This window comes from Mizuhopecten yessoensis, unplaced genomic scaffold (genome assembly GCF_002113885.1).
Source record: "Mizuhopecten yessoensis strain PY_sf001 unplaced genomic scaffold, ASM211388v2 scaffold9357, whole genome shotgun sequence".
In the NCBI taxonomy this organism is placed as follows: domain Eukaryota; kingdom Metazoa; phylum Mollusca; class Bivalvia; order Pectinida; family Pectinidae; genus Mizuhopecten; species Mizuhopecten yessoensis.
This window is the reverse complement of record NW_018408007.1, coordinates 12,901-19,350: the sequence shown is the minus strand read 5'-3', so window position 1 is coordinate 19,350 and position 6,450 is coordinate 12,901.

Sequence of the window (6,450 nt, the reverse complement as noted above, 5' to 3'; positions counted from 1 at the left end):
ATCACAGTATAGTCGCGACAGAAAAAAAAAACAGTTTCCAATATTTAGTCACAACTTTTGGCGGTGGAACAGTGTGGCAAAATTTGGGGGCTAGAACTTTTATTAAGTAATATGACATACACTTAATCTATCCTACAACATTTTTGGCACATAAATTACTTCTGTTTATCATTGTTGTTGGCCTGGACGGTAAGCGCATAGATGGTCCAATTGTGGGAGGAAACTGGACCACCCGAGACCCACTTAAGTGAGCTGGTGACCCAATATCTTGTCATGTCCGAGTTGGAATTGAACCCTGGCTGTCTTGGTGGAAAGCGATTGCAAGTGCGCTATCTATTATGTCACTCGAACATCTGAAATACCTGGGCCCATATTCATGAAACCATTTTCATGGTCAAGTATGGATTTTGTGCTCAGGCTTAATTTCTTGTTCTTGTTATAACTTAATAAATAAATCTTATTTTGTCAATGATTTGGAAACATTTTGAAGAAAATTGCCATTACTTAATACCACAGTTCACAAAAAAAGCAAGACAAAAAAAGAGTTTAGTCTGGGAACATTAGAGTTATGATAGTCAATAATGTATGATTACTATCTGGCCAGTTATACCCCCACACAGGATGGCGACCTTTGGGCCTTCCTTGTTCGACCACGAGTACTAGCTATATTACTACCACCTGTATCATATAGAGAGTTAAGATGCTAGATAAAACAGCAGAGATATAACACTTTCTTCTATAGTATTTTTTTTTTATAAACCATATGCATCTTGTGATTAACTAATAATAACGCTTCCAGTGTACAGCTGGTGAGAAAACATTTTCTGGGAAGATCCCCGGTCATGGCTGACCGACCAACACAGGAGTTGTACATGTATTCTTAAACACCTAAACGACACAAACAAATGTTACTGTATATGAACTGTGTTGTGTTAATTACACAGATAACAAGATACCATAGCTCCTGATTCTGACTGATATGTGGATTGTGTCATTCCTTTGTTTTCATTGACAGGACAATCGAAGGAACAGTAAACACCCGAGATATTTTCCTACATAGCACATTTCAGATATTGTGTAAGGGAGGTGGGAAAACCCAAATGCACATGTCAACTGTACCTATTACATTTTGTAGTTGTAATTTGTTTTACTTTTCTACACATTTTTAACTTTAAAAAAATATTTTCTGATACCAGACAGAGTATACATACAAAAGCATGAGGTTCCTATTCTGAAAATCCTTTAATCACAATGATTACACCCAAACAATGAGATTATATTGTATTGTTTTGAATTATGAGTGTTAGTAAATTAGCCACTTGTATAACTTAATCATCCATTTTGATGCTACATCATGAAAATTCAAGATCATGTTTTCTTCATATCTCCTAATTATGAATTTCAGGTTTTTTCCAAAATCAAATTGATGAAAGAAGTTAACCAACCAGCTGAGTACGACGTTTGGATTATCTGGGAGTTGAAAAACAGGGGCAACTATGAAACCCATGTTTATGGCTATAGACAGTCTTCAACCTGTCAAATGTTTTCACATTCCTCATCTTAAGTTATGAATTTTGCATAACTTAAGTAATGATTTCCTTCCCTAAGTCGGATCCAATCATCACATACATATCAAAACAAGGCACCCTTTGATCTGATTCTGTTTTTTAGAAATTCGAAATTTCTCCTCAAGGACATTTTAAAAGTTCATTAAAGCAGACCTCATATGAAGTTTTATTTTCATTGCAAAATCTCATTAATGTTTTTTTATGAATATATTTGCCATTTTCAAATACATTTATCTCAGAAGTATGGCTGAATAGTTTTCCCAGACCATGACAGTTATAATTTAGATCCTACACCGTTATATATATAATAAATCAATGAGAAACACAATGAAGGCTTGCCATAAAAGGCAACAAATTCTTCAGAAATGTATGTCATACTACCCGAGGGAAATATGAACAATTCTTTTGAGTAGTGATTATCTCTCCACAGGTGCCTAAACCAGCGACTCCTGTCTCCATATGTACAGTGATGCATGAACCGCATACATGAACGCCTGGTGCCTCCATCATTGGTGGGAAAGACTCTTTGATGAAGTTAATGGGTCCACTGTTTCCGCTGAAACTTGATCTAATCTGTCAAGGAACCTGTTAATATTATCGTTTCAACAGACTATAAAACTGTTTTGCTGTGACTCCGTGGACTGTCACTCGACAGACACCAACACCCTTTACGACCCTGACGCTTTCACTGTCAGCATGTGTAAGATATTGTTGGGTTATAAAAATGTCCCTAAAATATCAATAATGTATAACAAGTTTAACACCAGGAGTAACACAATGCAATAAAGATAACTATTTCAAAAACATCTTAGATTTAATTAAGATAATTAAACAATGGATTGAGATCAGGAAGCAGAACCTACAGAAACCAATATACAACATTGTCATAATACTACATCGTTATAGGCAGTGTTGCGAAGAGGTTGAGGGGACTGGGATTAATACAGACTGTATGGTATGTTTGTGGTATACATCCTATTAACAGCTGTGGTCAATTAAGGACGAGCCAGGTTTTGGTGGTGGGGGAAAACCAAAGTACTGGGAGAAACAATATTGACCCTTGGCCAGTACTGGCAAATGCCCCACGTAGGCCTCGAACCAACAACCCAGTGACAGAGGGCTAGTGATTGTAGATAGTGGACGCCTTTACCACTTGGCCACTGTGGCCTCATGTAAAGTGTCCTCTGGTAGGACTGCTTTCATATTTCAAACTTCTTTTTACTAATTTTATAACTTATTGTCATTTCCCCGTATATTTACATAGGTACATAAGCTACTTGTGTGTGACGATTATAGGGCGGGACTGTACAGTGTGACGATTATAGGGCGGGACTGTACAGTGTGACGATTAAAAGGCGGGCCTGTACAGTGTGACTATTATAGGGCGGGCCTGTACAGTGTGACGATTATAGGGCGGGACTGTTCAGTGTGACGATTATAGGTCGGAACTGTGCAGTGTGCCGATTATAGGGCGGGACTGTCCAGTGTGACGATTATAGGGCGGGACTGTACATTGTGACGATTATAGGGCGGGCCTGTACAATGTGACGATTATAGGGCGGGCCTGGACAGTGTGACGATTAAAAGGTGGGCCTGTACAGTGTGACTATTATAGGGTGAGTTTATCTAGTATGACGATTTATAGGACGTGACTGTACAGTGTGGTGATTATAGAACGTGACTGTTCAGTGTGACGATTATAGGTCGGAACTGTGCAGTGTGACGATTATAGGGCGGGACTGTGCAGTGTGACGATTATAGGGCGGGACTGTACAGTGTGACGATTATAGGGTGGGACTGTACAGTGTGACGATTATAGGGCGGGACTGTTCAGTGTGACGATTATAGGGCGAGACTATCTAGTATGACGATTTATAGGACGTGACTGTACAGTGTGGTGATTATAGAACGTGACTGTTCATTGTGACGATTACAAGACGGGACTGTACACCGTGACGATTACAGGACGGGACTGTACTGTGTGACGATTACAGGACGGGACTGTACTGTGTGACGATTACAGGGCGGGACTGTACATTGTGACCAATACAAGAAGGGGCTGTACAGCGTGACCATAATAGAACGGGTCTATACATATAACAGGACAGACGACTGTATGAATTATCTAGTTCTGACTTAAAAATATATGTTTCAAAAATTGAAATGAGGACGCAACTCCCATACATTTTCTTTCCATGCAAACCTTTCAAAAGGTTTCTGGTAAGCGTGGTACTTTTGTGTACTGTCAGTTCCAACGAAAACAGACAGAATAGAAACACTCAATAGGCGAATCATTTTTTTCTGACATATTTTCCGGTCAATCTGCAATATGTCTGTGGTTCTGAACAGGACGGGACTGTACTGTGTGACGATTACAGGGCGGGACTGTACATTGTGACCAATACAGGAAGGGGCTGTACAGCGTGAACATAACAGAACGGGTCTATACATATAACAGGACAGACGACTGTATGAATTATCTAGTTCTGACTTAAAAATATATGTTTCAAAAATTGAAATGAGGACGCAACTCCCATACATTTTCTTTCCATGCAAACCTTTCAAAAGGTTTCTGGTAAGCGTGGTACTTTTGTGTACTGTCAGTTCCAACGAAAACAGAGAGAATACCCAATCGGCGAAGCATTTGTTTCTGACCTATTTTCCGGTCAATCTGCAATATGTCTGTCGTTCTAAACTGTCCTAGTCACTTGAGTCCTTATTACTCTCACTTGTTGTATCCGACGAGGGGACATCTAGTCGTCTTGGCGTCCTAGACCGTCTAGGTCGCTTGCAACCATTTGACCCTTTGGCTCCTGAGGCAGCCCCTGTCCTTCACTTCGGCCGACTTTGTCGTGGCTCCAACACATCATCTGTCTCCAGCACTGGCGTGATGGGGACTGGCGTCGCCAGAACCCCTCCATTTGCTGTACCACTTTCTGAGTCACCTGGGTAACGAGGTCCTCCACACGTGCAGCAGCATTTATGTGACTAGCCTGGTCCTCCGACCCGGCAGCTGCTGGGATTGGGTTGTTATTAGGTAGAGTTGCTACCTTCTGACAAATTTTCCTTCCTCTTGTCTGGGAACCTTTCTCTCCTCCGGAGTTGCCAGGGATAATTTTTGGGTCCCTAACCTTCCCTCGGCGTGGTGTCTCATCATGACTGGAAGGTTGATCCATCTATAATAAACAACAAAAGCAGTTACTTCATTGCAAGCGATAAATGGATGACCCCAAATCAAGCATGTTTTTGATCCCAACTTTGATATAAAATGTGTCAGAGCTTCATAATGGTTCACAACTCGAAATGGAAGCACAATTGATATAGGTCATACACAGGCAACAGTATCCCCACAAATGCGTCAAATATATAGATCAACATATTGACAGAATGTTGTTGATCAGCTTAAAAAGAATCACCAAAGTATCCCACACAGATACTAACAATGTAAATAATTTGATATCAGACACATGTAGTTATCCAAGGAAAAATGGCTGTGGGCATGTGTTCCTCAGACACTGATCAGTACCCCACAAATACCTGTACATATATACCTAATAGGTTACAAACATTAATGGGAACAACAGCTTAGTAAATATATCATAACTACAACTACGGTCTCCGACACATACATCATGGAAAGCTACTGTATCCTTAAGATACCTAATTCAGTATCCCACACAGATACAAAGTGTAGTCTCATGATCAGTATCCCCCACAGATACATATTTATAGCTAAGTATCCCACACAGATAGATAATTATAGCTAAGTATCCAACACAGATACATAATTATAGCTAAGTATCCAATACAGATAAATAATTATAGCTAAGTATCCCACACAGATACATAATTATAGCTAAGTATCCCACACAGATACTAGTCTCATGATCAGTATCCCCCACAGATACATATTTATAGCTAAGTATCCCACACAGATAGATAATTATAGCTAAGTATCCAACACAGATACATAATTATAGCTAAGTATCCCACACAGATACATAAATATAGCTAAGTATCCCACACAGATATATAAATATAGCTAAGTATCCCACACAGATACATCATTATAGCTAAGTATCCCACACAGATATATAATTATAGCTAAGTATCCCTCACAGTTACATAATTATAGCTAAGTATCCCACACAGATACATAATTATAGCTAAGTATCCCACACAGATACATAAGTATAGCTAAGTATCCCACACAGGTACATAATTATAGCTAAGTGTCCCACACAGATACGTAATTATAGCTAAGTATCCAATACAGATAAATAATTATAGCTAAGTGTCCCACATAGATACATAATTATAGCTAAGTGTCCCACATAGATACATAATTATAGCTAAGTATACCACACAGATACATAGTTATAGCTAAGTATCCCACACAGATATATAAATATAGCTAAGTATCCCACAAAGATACATAATTATAGCTAAGTATCTCACACAGATACATCATTATAGCTAAGTATCCCACACAGGTACATAATTATAGCTAAGTATCCCAAACAGATAAATAATTATAGCTAAGTATCCCCCACAGTTACATAATTATAGCTAAGTATCTCTCACAGATACATAATTATAGATAAGTATCCCACACAGATAGATAATTATAGCTAAGTATCTCTCACAGATACATAATTATAGCTAAGTATCCCACACAGATACATAATTGCAGCTCAGTATCCCACACAGACAATTAACATAGCTCGGTATTCCACACAGATACGTACAGTGTAATAGAGCACTGTAGCTAAGTATCAAATACAGATACATAATTGCAGCTCAGTATCCCACACAGATACATAATAGAGCTCGTTATCCCACACAGATACAAAGTATAGCCTCATCTAGTTTCCCACATAGA